At 45.1% G+C, this 14,732-nt stretch overlaps 1 protein-coding gene across 3 annotated transcripts in view; it reads right to left on the bottom strand.

Annotated features, from left to right (window-relative positions):
- The window catches only part of CTBP2 (C-terminal binding protein 2), a 176,689-nt gene that overhangs the window by 81,798 nt on the left and 80,159 nt on the right, over nt 1-14,732 (bottom strand). Inside the window, exon 1 of one of the 3 annotated variants that reach the window (XM_068258284.1) lies at nt 5,540-5,734. The exons of the other annotated variants lie outside the window; for them this stretch is intronic. The gene's annotated coding sequence lies outside the window, so the exon portion shown is untranslated. Of the gene's footprint in view, nt 1-5,539; nt 5,735-14,732 lie in introns of those variants that run through there. 3 annotated transcript variants of the gene reach the window in all.

Genomic DNA, 14,732 nt, shown 5'->3' with positions numbered 1-14,732 from the left:
TGCGATTGGTAAGATGCACTGTCTTTCCCAGGAGAGGAAGTTAGGATGTGTGCTCCTAATCCATTGATAGGTTTGATGCAATGAATGTGTTTGCATGTCTGCACTATGCATGTTACAGGGCCAGAGTTAGGACACCTATGTTTACCTGGGTACTTCTGCGCAGTATAGGTGACTAAGCATAAGAATGCATTCTTCTGTGAACTAAAACCCTGGCTTTTAATTTAGCAGTAGGGATAACAGTTGTGCCTGGATGAGTAAATCTGTGAATGCATTTGTTTGAACATTTGCATGTGAGTGTGCGAAGGGTTAATTGATTTTTGCTGTTTCTAGCCACACCCCCTTCAGCACCTCCCTTTCCCTAAAAATTTATTTAATGTCCTAACTAGAGGCGATGTGCCTGGATATTTGTATGTTTATTCTTATCATTGACCCCTGTGGCTAGGGTCTAATTCGGTGCACTCCCCCCTTCCCCTGTATGTTTGTCAGCATGCAGACAGCTTATGCTGGTGTATGCGCATAGTGCACATGGACACATAAAATTAGCTCCCTTGTGCGATTGGTAAGATGCACTGTCTTTCCCAGGAGAGGAAGTTAGGATGTGTGCTCCTAATCCATTGATAGGTTTGATGCAATGAATGTGTTTGCATGTCTGCACTATGCATGTTACAGGGCCAGAGTTAGGACACCTATGTTTACCTGGGTACTTCTGCGCAGTATAGGTGACTAAGCATAAGAATGCATTCTTCTGTGAACTAAAACCCTGGCTTTTAATTTAGCACTAATTGCAAAACGTCCGCGATCGCAGCAGTGAGAACACCGCTATAGGGAAACAGCTACGCGGTTTACAGAACCGCTAGCGGTTTGCGGTGAGCGGGAAAAACTCAACGATCCCAGATACTTTCTCCTTCTAGCTTGGAATCAGGAAGTATCCTGCTGTCCAGTGCTGAAATGGTGCTGAATGCGGCTGTTCCGGTTTTAAACCATGTGGTCCCAAACTCAACAACACTAATCACAAACATTTAGCCAGTCTTAAAGGAAACACAGAGGACTGGGATTCTTATTTTGAAAAAGATATTCTACCTGCTTGGCTGTCGTGCTGATCCTCTGCCTCTAATGCTACATACACACATGCGACAACGATCGTTCGTTGAGAACGACGAACGAACTTTTAATTGATAAAAGAACGACCTGAGTAAAGTTAGTTTTTAAATGTGTGTAACGATCTGATCGTTAGAACGAACGTTACATCACGTAAAGCAACTATTGCGCTTGCGCAAAAAAAATGAGAAGTTTCATGGAGAAATATCGAAATGTGCAGGTCAAGCCTAGTACGAACGACCGTTTCCAACGATGTACTACTTTTGCAAACAATCGTCGTTGGAAATAATCCGCCAAGCTAGATCATTCGGTTTTAACGATCTAGCTCGTCCGTCGCTAGACTTAATGATTGTTGGTTGCTTTTTTTTAAACAATCGTCGTTTGGAATGATCGGGGAACGATCGTTTCAAACGACTATAGTCGTATGTGTGTACGCACCTTAAGCCTAGGATCACACTACACAGGTTTGTGCCACGGACGGTTACATCATATACACGGTCACCATTCACGATCCCTCGTTCAGATGTTCTTTGCATCGGACATGTCATAAAAGCTCAACTATTGTGAACAAATCTTAGTACCATCCTGCATCCTTAAAGGACAACTTAAGCAAGAGGTATATGGGGGCTGCCATATTTATTTCCTGTTAAACAATACCAGTTGTCTAGCTGTCCTGCTGGTCTCCCTGGCTGCAGTAGTGTCTAAATCACACCAGAAACAAGCATGCAGCTAATCTTGTACGATCTGACAATAGTGTCAGAAACACCTGATCTGCTGCATGCTTGTTCAGGGTCTATGGCTAAAAGGTATTAGAGACAGAGGATCAGCAGGGCTGCCCGGTAACTGGTATTATTTAAAAGGAAATAAATATGGCAGCCTCCATATCACTCTCACTTCAGTTGTCCTTTAAGAATCATGCTGGTCGGGACTTAGCTTTTCATCACTGGACACAATGGAAGAGAGAAGCTGAAACGCGTCTGGACAGATTCTAGGCTTTCAATCTGGAACTAAAATACAATAAAAAATGGTTCCTACTTTCCATGTTGTCCATACAGTTATCCACCCTGCCTTTGTCTCAAACTAATACTATTAGTGTAAATAATAATTCACAACTTCTGCTTTATATTATTAATATGTTTACATTGTAAACATAATGCTATTTTCATGACAACATTTGCAGATTAAAGTTCCGTACACACACTTGCCAAGGTCGCTTGATACAAACAATCATCAAGCAATGACCAACTTCCATCAACGATGCTTCCTAAACGGCTTCTACCGACTGCACAAAATATTCATGTCTACCAACATGATTGTTTTGGACAGCCGGAAATGATGTGCTAATACAATGTGTATTACAGAAAGCCAAAAGTGACACCTGTGCTGGCCAGGAGGACAGTGAGAGAGATGAAAAAGAATCCAAGGATCACCACCAAGGCCATCCAGTTGAATCTGGGCTTTGCTGGTGGCAATGTCATCCAACGGACACTGCACACTGCTGGGTTCCATGGATGCAGACCAAGGACGACGCCACTTCTCCAGATAAGGCAAATACAAGCTCACTTAGCCTTTGCAAATGCTCATCTGGACAAAGAAGAAGACTTATGGTCAGATGCAACAAAAATTGAATTGTTTGGTCACAATGAGGTTTCCTTCATTTGGCATAAAAACAGGAGAAGCCTTCCACCCTAAGAACACCATCCCCACTGTCAAACATGGTGGTGGGAACCTAATGCTTTGGGGGCGTTTTTCAGCCTAATCACAGTAAACGGCATCATGAAAAAAGTGCAGTACATAAGGATTCTCAATGACAGCATCAGGCAGTCTGCAGAGAAACTTGGCCTTGGCCACCAGTGGACATTTCAGCATGACAATGACCCAAAACACACGGCAAAAGTGGTAAAGAAATGGTTAGCAGACAACGACAATGTTTTGGAGTGGCCTAGCCAGAGTCCTGACTTGAATCCAATTGAGAATCTGTGGAGGAAGCTAAAGATCATAGGGATGGCAAGAAGACCCTCCAACCTGAAAGATTTGGAGCTCATTGCTAAAGATGAATGGGCAAAAATACCTGTGGAGACATGCAAAAAGCTGGTCTGCAACTATAGAAAGCGTTTGATTGCTGTAATAGCCAATAATGGCTTTTCTATTGATTATTGAGAAGGGTATCAATAATTTTGGACTGGACACATTTTGCTCAAATGTAAATAAAATGTGAGAAATGTTTTTTTCCACAATAATGCCTCTTGTACATAGTCTTATTATCTTTTGGGAGACACCTGTGTCATTTCCCAACAAAAAAATGACTTACTGGTTGAATTAAAGTAACTTTAAAGAGACTTTGTAACAAAATGTTCAGCCTTATTTCTTCTATCCTAAAAGTTCCTATACCTGTTCTAATGTACTCTGTCTTACTGCAGCCTTTCCTAGTTGCACAGTGGCTGTGTTATCTCTGTTATATGATCTAATCTTCTCTCCTCTGTCGGGTCTGCCGGGTGCAGGTAGTCAGGCTGGAATGTGCTGTGCTGCTTGTGATTGGTTAGAAGCTATTCACACCCTCTCCAGGCCCCCTGCACACTCTGTATGACTCACACACTGAGCTACTCTCAGCCTATCACTTGCTATGTCTTTTGTTTGTAAACACTGCCTAAAAATGGCAATTACAGGCCAGGGTTGCAGCAGGGAGAGGCAGAAACAGCACAGAGGGGCCCAGGAGAACATAATGAATAGAATGGTATGCTTTTTATTGTAAGAATTTTACAGTACAGATTCTTTTTAAGTCAAAATTTGCCAGGGGTAAAAAAAAAAGTTCCTAAAAGTACACATACTTTTAGGAACTATGTTTTTTTTTCAGAGTAAAATGCACTATAAATCACCTTTTCCCCATGTTGTCATTGCTTACAGTAGGCAGTAAACGTCTGACAGATCTGACTTGTTTCAGGACTGGTCCATCTCTGCACGGGGGAATCTAAGCGTTACGGTTATGCTTTACAAACTCACTCTATGAAAAGGATCGATACAAAGCTGCTGACCAGCCTCCCTACTACATTATTTTGACAGTTGGACTCAAACTGCCATTTAAAAATAAAATAAAACCCTGAGAATCCCCATAAGTAGAGATAAAATAGTCCAAAATCTGTCAACATTTATAAAACTTACTGTAAGTGACAGCAACATAGGAAAAAGGTAATGTATAGTGCATTTAACTTTAGAACAAATGCAGATATACACGCACACATTAACCACTTTTGCGTCAGCTACAGTATATCTATGTCCTCTGTGACTTCATTTAAGTCAAGAGGCTGTAGATATAAGTCTTGTAGCTGAAGCACAGCTGTGCACGGTTGGAAATTGCTCCTGTGCACACCTCCGGCACTATCTGCTGCAGCACTAACTGGTGAAGGGGGATAGATGTTCCCTGAGCCAATAACATTGAATTTCACCATAAGAAAAAAACACATTTTCTCAGTTTATATTGAAAAATACACCTTAGAGCATTATTTCAGAATCAAATATCTTCACCATAAATTGTGACATCAACATAATCTCTAAGTTTTGTGATAAATGGTAGAAATAGCCAAACAAAATTTGTGGGTTTTTTTTCTACAGAAGCATTTTAATTTTTAAAAATGCAAAGAAAACAAAATTTGTTCTAGGGAATAAATGCCCTACAATGAGAGTCTAGTTTATCTTGAAAAAACAATATATATTTAATTTAGGTGTGATAATTAGGGATAAAGTTATTGCTGATTAAATAGCTAAAATGTCAAAACTGATTGGGTCCATAAGGGTTACCCCTTATGGACCCAAACAAGGTCTGGATGTGAAGATCACAATCTGTGAAGCTGCCGCTGCCCCAGACCCCCATCCCCCCCCCCCCCCCCCGCATACATTACCTGCTCCGGCCGGCGCGAGTCCACCGGTTTCCGCTGTCTTCTTCTTCTCCGCGCTCGGCTCCAGCTTCACTTCCTGTCCGGAGAAGTTTCAACAGTGAAGGCTCTACTGTTTAAACTTCCTGCCGGGACAGGAAGAAGTGAAGCCAGCCGGACTCGGAGCCCAGCAGAGAAGGAACAGCGGTGACAGCGGGGACATGCACGGGCGGAACAGGCAATGTATCTCCGCTGTATTGCGTCGGTCGTCGGACATTCAAACGCCGCTATCGACGCACTCCCGACCCGCCAGCGATCGAGCGAAATCTTCCGCATGGACAGGGACGGGAATGATCGATTTCGGTCAGAAATCGATCGTTTTGTCAATGTTTGCGCAACGATTTCACAGCAGATTCGATCACAGTGATTGAATCTGCTGTATATCGGCGGGAAAATCGTTAAGTGTATGGGCCCCTTTAAAATGCATCTTTAGTGTAATGAGTTTCCTGATCCGGCTTGTCACGGCACAAACCAGCAGCTTATTCCCGCCCATCACACTAACTCATACTGACCTTAATCCTGGCAGGATCACCCAGTAATCCTTAAATCTATATGCAGAGGACAAATACCCGGCCCAGGAGGCCCAGAGGTGTAATTATTTTCCTACAGAAGCATCCTCAGCGCAGAGGAAATATTCAGAGAGGCGCGAGGGCTGCAGAGGTTCAGTCGTATGGCTGGTGGCGGGCCAACGTCTTGTAGTCACACCGCCGCTCCGCTATCTCCCCCTCCGCGCCACACACAGAGGCAACAGATGTGCCAGTTATTAGCTGGTCATGTGGGGATTAAGGTGGCATTAACCCCTTCACAGCGGTTAAACCGACGCGTTAACCCCTTCACATCAAGTTTGCAGAGGAAACTGTTGAACGCTGCTGCTGGTTCTAAATAGTAACAGGCAGGGTTAAGGCCTTGTTCACACTAGGTATGTTTTTGTTCGCTTTTTACAGCATTCTGCAAGGTATTGATTTTCCCATGTAATTGACGTGCCTGGTTCACATCTATGCGCTGCACTGCGTTAGAAAAACGTAGCGTTGCATGCATTTCTGTGTGTTGAGCTGCAAAGAGCACATCATTGCAAGTGAATGGGTGCGCTTTTTTAGCGCATAGAAGCGCATGCATTTTTTCCCCTAATTGGAAAAAGGCAGGCAGGAGGTGCCCTCTGCACGCTCCGCAGGCTCCCGGTGGTCTCCGGTGGCGCGCCCGACCAGGCCAGGACGGCAGCCAGGTTGGGCTTCTTCTGTGCTCCAATCTGCGTCTCACTGGTGCGCGCCACCGGAGACCACCAGGAGCGGCGCCAAGGCCACCTCCTGCCTGCCACGGGCTGGAGGAAGCCCCAGGTAAGTGGATGTGGATTTTTAATTTTATTTGATCATCCCTGAACCTTTCCTTTAAAGAAAAGCGCACCGCAACACACTAAAACACGCACAAACGTACACGTTTCTCAACGCACCCAATGTGACCGAGGCCTTAAACTGGTCTGCGTGGGAAAAAAAAAAAGCAGACTTTTTTCGCACAATGCTTTTTGGACACTTTTGTGCATGTTTTTCCAAAGTAGCAATTTACGGTTAATGAGAAAACGTACACGGAAACCTCTTCAATTCACTTTTTTTCTCCCAAGTTTTCTCCCAGGAGATACTTCTTCCTTTTCTGATCAAAACATCTTTTCAGCACTCTGCAGTTGCAAAAGTACCAAAAAGTAGGCAAAAAAGTTAGTGACAAAATTATTCTGAAGTGAAAATAAACTTAAGGGGCCAATACACTCAGCCGATTATCGGCCGATCGATCAAAATTGATCGATCGCAAATCGATTAAACAATCGATCGTTTTGCGGCCTATTTCAATCGATCTGACATGTTGGAAAATTTAGGAAGATCTGTTGAGATTGCTTATCATTTTGCATTGGAACTAATGGAAATCTGATGGCAAAAAAAATTCCATCAGATCGATTTGCAATAGATTTCATACTGAAATCTATTGGAAATCTGTTCCTAGTAAAAAATGTTCCTAAACGCATCAGATAGATCAGAGATCTATCTGCTGCTAATCTAACGAGTGCATGGCCACCTTTAAGGGGCCCATACACCTTTCGATTTTCCCTCCGATATACAGCAAATTCGATCACTGTGATCGAATCTGCTGTGAAATCGTTGCGCAAACGCTGACAGAAAGATCGATTTCTGTCCGAAATCAATCGTTCCCGTTGATCCGTCCGCGCGGAAGATTTCCCTCGATCGCCGGCTGGTTGGGAGTGCGTCGATAGCGGCGTTCGATTGCCCGACGACCGACGCTAGCGGCAATACATTACCTGCTCTGGACGGCGCTACTCCCCCTCTGTCCCCGCAGCTTCTTCTCCGCGCTGGGTTCCGGACCGGCTGCTGCTTCATTGAACTTCCTGTCCCGGCAGGAAGTTTAAACAGTAGAGCGCCCTCTACTGTTTAAAATTACCCGGCAGGAAGTTCAATGAAGCAGCAGCCGGTCCGGAACCCAGCGCGGAGAAGAAGCTGCGGGGACAGAGGGGGAATGGCGCCGGCCGGAGCAGGTAATGTATGCAGGAGGGCGGGCGGCGGCAGCACCACCACCACAGATTGTGATCGGTTTCATGCTGAAATCGATTCACAATCTGTTTGCAGTAAAGGCAGCCATATGATCCCTCTCTGATCAGATTCGATCAGAGAGGGATTTATCTGTTGGTCGAATCTGATGGCAAATCGACCAGTGTATGGCTACCTTTATGATATAATGAATTGTATGTGTAGTACGGATAATGAATAGAGATGTGGAGAACATCTCTAAATCCATGGGCCTCTTACTACTTCCGGGTCGCAATGACCCGGAGTAGTACGCCTGTGAGTGACGTCACGCTCATGTGCAGAGAGTGCCCGGCAACAGGAGCGCGATCTAGGACGCGCTCCGCCGGGCAGCGCAGGCGTAGGCGTATTACTCCAGGTCATTGCGACCCGGAAGTAGTAAGAGGCCCAAAGAGGTTCGCCAGGCGAACTGTTCGGCCCATCACTAATAATGAATAGAACATAAGTAGCAAAGAAAAGTGTCATTTTTATTTTTAGTTATATAGCTTTATTTATAACATTGAAGACTATCACAGGTGGGGGTAGGTGTGTGTGTGTGTGTGTGTGTGTGTGTGTGTGTGTGTGTGTGTGTGTGTGTGTATGACCTACCAGTTAACAGGAAATTTGCCTGGGGGGGTCCCGTGGGTTATTGCTACAGCGCAGAAACACGGTCACCGGTGTGTGTTTTTTTCAGACTGGAAGGCAGTGTGCTGTCTCTTTCTTTTGCGGTTTACAAATGATAGACATTGGAAAACTTTGAGGGCCACACAAAATGGCAAGGAGGGCTGCATTCAGCCCACGGGCCTTGACTTGAACACCTGTGCTCGAAAACAAAGCAGAGCTACTGACCCTTTGAACTTTCCAGCAGTAGACCCTTCTTAAGGCTGTCTCTCACTGTTTCTTGGCTGTTTAAGTGGTTCAGAAAACAGGACTGAAGCTAAATACTACGCTGACGATGGATTGAGGAACCTTGTAGAAACCTGCGCGGGTGTAATTTTTTAGACCTGCACCCGCAGCCCCGCTACCCACACCCAACCCACTTTTTGATGGATCTGGTAATCGAACCCGACCCACACCCACAGACCTGCCACCTGATTAACTCAAAATGGGTACCCAAACCCGACCCGCATTTCGGGTAACCCAAGGGTACCCTACCTGATGCCCTTTGCGGGTCTAATTTTTCAGACCCACATCCGACCTGCACCCGCAGCCCCACAACTCCCTCTCCGGTGAATCTGGCACCAGCACTGGCAGACCCACTACCTGCAACCTGATTAAAATAAAAAAACCAGGCACCCCAACCTGACCCGCATTTCGGGTAACCTGCGGGTACCCGACCCAATGCAGGCCTCTACCTCACAGAGATGCCTCCCGAAGAACGAGGTTCCCCAATCCATCTTCCTGCCAGCGGGAACACGCGACGGGCACAAACGAGAGTTCAAACAAATTGTATGTTTGTTCTGAAACATCTCTATTTTTGAAGAGCTCAGTTTAGCTGTCAGGGTCATCCTACCTAATAATCTATAAGTGCCCCGTGTCCTGTCCCTTTGTCAGAGCTTTTGCGCTACTGCGCATGTCCTGCACTAACAGCCGGACAGGACGCAGGACAGGCCGGGGGGCGGGTCAGTCAGTAGTGACAGACCTAGAGCCCATTTTTAAATGGGTTGAGGTCACTAGTGTTCCTATATATCGCTGAGTGCTGTTGTAATTCGCACACTATCCCAATACAAATTAAATGTTGAAGGGAAATAAATGCAGAGCGAGAGAAGACCTGGTGACAAGTGCTGTATTTTTACACCAGGTAATCAGAGGGGTCGGGTTACTGTAGTGGGAACAGAAGGAGGGAAGCGGAGATCACACTGCACCCTAATGAAATGGGTCAGAGAAACATCCGTCAGTACACACACGATAAAGAACCACAGTCTATACAAGAAACTATTACATTAAAGGAGTCATCAGTGAAAATGAATAAAATAAGTGCTATTTGCCCGAGGCTTCCTCCAGCCCCAAGCTCCCAGCATGTCCCTCGCCGCAGCTCTGCCCGCAGCTGTTAGCCGCACCTCGCTTCCGGTCCCCGGCGATGAACTACTGCACCTGTGCACAGGGCTGTGGAGTCGGTCCAAAAATCCACAGACTCCGACTCCTCAGTTTAGGATTCCTCCGACTCCGACTCCTCTAATTTGCATATTACAATTTTGTTGATTAAAAGTATGTAACATGAAATTAGTCTCTTAACTGCCAACGCTTAGGAATTTTACAAGACAACTGAAGTGAGAAGGATATGTAGACTACTATATTTATTCCCTTTAGACTAAAACTAGTCCTTGGTAAGAGTACTTGTAAAAGGTACAGACCGGAACAAAGAACATCTATCAGGCCCTAGGCAATGTAACTGTGGGTACATGTAAGAGTGATGTGCAGGTACTCTGCAGGGGAATGAGGAGATTGTAAACAGACTACACCTCTGTGTTCAATGTGCACAGCATTCTCAGTGGATTCCCTGCAGCTCTGTGGGGAGTGCATATGTAGAGTATAGTACTACTGTGTAACAAAGTAAACCTGAGACAGATTGAATTAAAGTTTTATACATACCTGGGGCTTCCTCCAGCCCCCTTCAGGATAATCAGTCCCTCGTTGTCCTCCTCCACCACCTGGATCTTCTGCTATGAGTCCAGGTACTTGAGCCAGTCGGGCGTAGTGCGCATGCACACACTCCGCCGCCAGGAGCATACTACACCTGTGCAGCACTATTGCGCAGGTGCAGAGTGTTCCTGGCTGTGGGAGCGGCATGCGGCCGGACAGCGCTGACTGGCTGAATTACCAGGACTCATAGCAGAAGATCCGGGTGGTGGAGGACAGCGAGGGACTGATTAGCCTGAAGGGGGCTGGAGGAAGCCCCAGGTATGTATAAAACTTTACTTTTCATCCGTCTCAGTTACCCTTTAATTTGTAGTCACCAAACCAAATTTTAACAACATATCAAATTATTTGATTTCATCAGCAAAGGGAGTGCATACATTTGCATAAATCAGCATCAATGCAGAATTATTTCCATCTCGTTGACCATCTCTATTAGTGACACAGCTACACATCAGGCTTTATTCTTACAGCATAGATGTTATTTAGTATATATAAGAGATTCCTGTGTACACATCATATATACAGTCACAATCAGATATGTATAGCTGACCTTAAAAATACGGGGACTGCTTTATTGAAGCAGCACAAGTAACTCATTTTGATTGGTTTATTTCATTTTTGTGGACTGAGCACAGCTATTACTGTGTGTATAAATTATTTATGATGACTATTATCTGAGAAATACAACATTTTATCATATTTTCTATTTTAATTACAGTTACAAATTCATTAGGAGTCGGAGCATTTTTTCCCCGACTCCAGGCACCCAAAATTGCCCGACTCCACGACTCCGACTCCACGACTCCGACTCCACAGCCCTGCCTGTGCAGTCCGCTCTGGTCCACGTGGCGGTGATAGACAGCGCCGCTCGCTCCGGCGCAGTACAGGCCGACCTGGAGGTCTGCCTAATATCATCGCCGGGGACCAGAAGCGAGCTGCGGCCAGAGCTGCGGTCAATAGCCGCAGCCAGAGCTGCGGTCAACAGCCGCGGCCAGAGCTGCGGTCAACAGCCGCGGCCAGAGCTGCGGTCAACAGCCGCGGCCAGAGCTGCGGTCAACAGCCGCGGCCAGAGCTGCGGTCAACAGCCGCGGCCAACAGCTGCGGCCAACAGCTGCGGTCAGAGCTGCGGCCAACAGCTGCGGGCAGAGCTGCGGCTAACAGCTGCGGGCAGAGCTGCGGGCAGAGCTGCGGCTAACAGCTGCGGGCAGAGCTGCGGCTAACAGCTGCGGGCAGAGCTGCGGCTAACAGCTGCGGGCAGAGCTGCGGCTAACAGCTGCGGGCAGAGCTGCGGCTAACAGCTGCGGGCAGAGCTGCGGCTAACAGCTGCGGGCAGAGCTGCGGCTAACAGCTGCGGGCAGAGCTGCGGCAAGGGACATGCTGGGAGCTTGGGGCTGGAGGAAGCCTCGGGCAAATAGCACTTATTTTATTCATTTTCCCTGATAACTCCTTTAAAGCAGACCTGAACTCAGAACTTCCTCTCTGCTCTAAAACATAAGCAACAGCATAATAACCTTTACAGAAAAACATTTTCTTATTACAGCCGATACAAACCCTGCAATAAATCTGCAGTGTGTCTACTTCCTGCTTTCATGGAAGCAGACATAGGGTTAACATCCTGTGTTTACAAATGATCTGCTCTGACTAAGCAGCCAACTGACACAGCTGAGAGATCAAAATTACAACTTGTGATTAGTCACAGAAGATGGGGACTTAGACAAGCTAAACTCTCTAAATACATACAGGGAGCATTTCTCTTGGTTTTCCTTCTGTCCTGTGCAAGAGTTCAGGTCAACTTTAAAGAGGAAATGTAGTAAAAATAATGTAATAAATAAAGTTGCTTTTTTGTTTCTTCCTTACAATATTCATTTATAAACTAATGTTTCATATGGGGTTTTAGCTTGCAATTTGCTCCTTTTGCCACTAGATGGGCTACCCTTATCCCAGCCACAGTAAAGTGAACACCTTTCGGGTGTATGGGAGCCCCCTGATGAAGGGGGCAGCGCCTGAAACGCGTTGACATAGGCACTCCTGCTGGAGATCGTGTGGATGCGCTCTAAGGCCAGAAACCCACTGGGAGCGCTTTGTAAGCGTGAGTGATTTGAAAAAGCTCTTGGTAATGCAATGCTATGGGGGATTTTTATAAAATTACATCACTCTAGTGTGATCACACCCATAGCATTACATTAGCTAGAGCTTTTCAAATCACAAAGCGCTCAGAAAAGCTCCCCTAGTGGGTTTCTAGCCTTAAGGAGGATTTGAACCGGTTTTGTGCCATTTATCTCAGCGACGCTGCTGGTCACTGCGTTTACTGCACTCCTACCTTCAAATACAGGTATAAGTGCATTTTGTTTTCAAAGTTTTTTTTATTACTGAGACAAGGGCCTCAATTCACTAAGATCACGCTGGAGATAATAAGGCAAGAGAAAACTTACCACCACACATTGGCCTCAATTCACTAAGCTTATCTCCTGTCTTTAATAACTCTTCTAGAGTTGTTACCATGGTGATGAGGCATGTAGTATTCAGGAAACATTTTACCTCAGGCAAACCTAAAGTTAACTCATCTGTCTTTAAATTAACTCTCCAATCCTTAAAATAACTCCAGAGTTAAAGACAGGCTGTTCATTAACTGCGTGTGAAAATAACTACAGAGGCGGTAAATTAACTACAGAAGAGGTAACGTAAGGAATGAAGAGATAAGATAACTCTCTTACTAGTGGAGGTAAGTTTTCTCTTGCCTTATTATCTCCAGCATGATCTTAGTGAATTGAGGCCAGTGAGAGTTATCTTATCTCTTCATTCCTTAAGTTACCTCCTCTGTAGGCAAGTTACCTCCTCTGTAGGCAAGTTACCTCCTCTGTAGGCAAGTTACCTCCTCTGTAGGCAAGTTACCTCCTCTGTAGGCAAGTTACTTCCTCTGTAGGCAAGTTACTTCCTCTGTAGTCAAGTTATTTTCAGAATTCTGGAATTATTTTAGGAATTGAAGAGTTAACTTTAGAGATCTCGCCTTAAATTAAAGACAGAAGAGGTAACTTTAGGCTTGCCTGAGGTAAAATGTTCCCAGAATACTACATGCCTTATCACCATGGTGATCACTCTAGAAACCTTATTAAAGACAGGAGATAAGCTTAGTGAATGGAGGCCAATGTCTCAAATGAGCTAAATAGAGATATACAATGATAAACACACACTAGGCAATTGTCAAAGATATAATTAGTGCAGGAAATACAAAAACATAAAATAAACAATGCACTCTGAGATAAGAGACAGTCACCATGTCCCAAAAGGCGTACACAATGAAACCGTATAATTATAACAGTAACTCCCTCAAACAAGCATAGCAAAAAGAAGTAGCCCCCCCTCAATCTGCCCCATACAAGAACCGGAAAATGTAGAAAAATTTCCATCCTAAACTATGTCTTACCACCCCCTATACCCTCCCCCCCCCTTTCCTTCAGGTGCCCACCCCATCCATCCATTTATTAAAGGTCATCCGGGGTGAAAAATGAATGATGAGATACACATTTGTATCTATCCTCCTCCTCCTAAAAATGACTTTTTTTAGTTATTCCAGTTTTATTTTACATTTAAAGTGAATCAGACATGAAGCACCCTCATGTATTTTACCATATAGATCAGTGGGAACATTAGGGAAAACACTTACCATGCTCTCTGTTTCATCCTTCACCGCTCAGCCTGCCTGTTATCAGCCCTGATAAAATCCCTGACTGAGCATTCAGTCTGGCTTTGCTCAGGAATCATTATAGCCGAGTCTGTCTTCTCTGATGTCTTTTCAAGCCCAAGCCTGCCCCCTTCTGGCTCTGCTAGAATGACTCCGCTATAATGATTCCTGAGCAGAGCCAGCAGGGGGCAGGCTAGAGGTGCGTACACACATGCGACTATAGTCGTTTGTAACGATCGTTCCCCGATCTTTACCAACGACGATCGTTACAAAAAACTAACCACCGACTATTAAGGCAAACGACGAACGAGCCAAATCGCTACAAAATAAAGTTCTGTCTCGGCGGATTTTAACCAACGACGATCGTTTGCAAAAGTAGTACATCGTTGGAAACGGTCGTTTGTACTAGGCTTGACATGCGCATTTCACAATTTCTCCGTGAAACTTCTCATTTTTATGCGCAGGCGCAATAGTTGCTTTACGTGATGTAACGTTCGTTCTAACGATCAGATCGTTACACACCTTTTAAAACTAACTTTACTTAGGTCGTTCCTTCATCAATTAAAAGTTCGTTCGTCGTTCTCAACGAACGATCGTTGTCGCATGTGTGTACGTAGCATTGAACTTACAATTACATGAGAGAACACAGATTGAGCTATAAATATTCCTGAACAAAGCCAGACTGAATGCTCAGTCGGGGATTTTATCAGAGCTGATTACAGGCAGGCTGAGCATTGAGGAATGAAAGAGAGAGCAGGGTAGGGGTTTACGGTCATGTTCCCACTGATATATATGGTAAAATGCATGGTGGTGTTTCGT

This window comes from Hyperolius riggenbachi, chromosome 10, assembly GCF_040937935.1.
Source record: "Hyperolius riggenbachi isolate aHypRig1 chromosome 10, aHypRig1.pri, whole genome shotgun sequence".
In the NCBI taxonomy this organism is placed as follows: domain Eukaryota; kingdom Metazoa; phylum Chordata; class Amphibia; order Anura; family Hyperoliidae; genus Hyperolius; species Hyperolius riggenbachi.
This window is presented reverse-complemented; position numbering and strand designations above follow the sequence as displayed.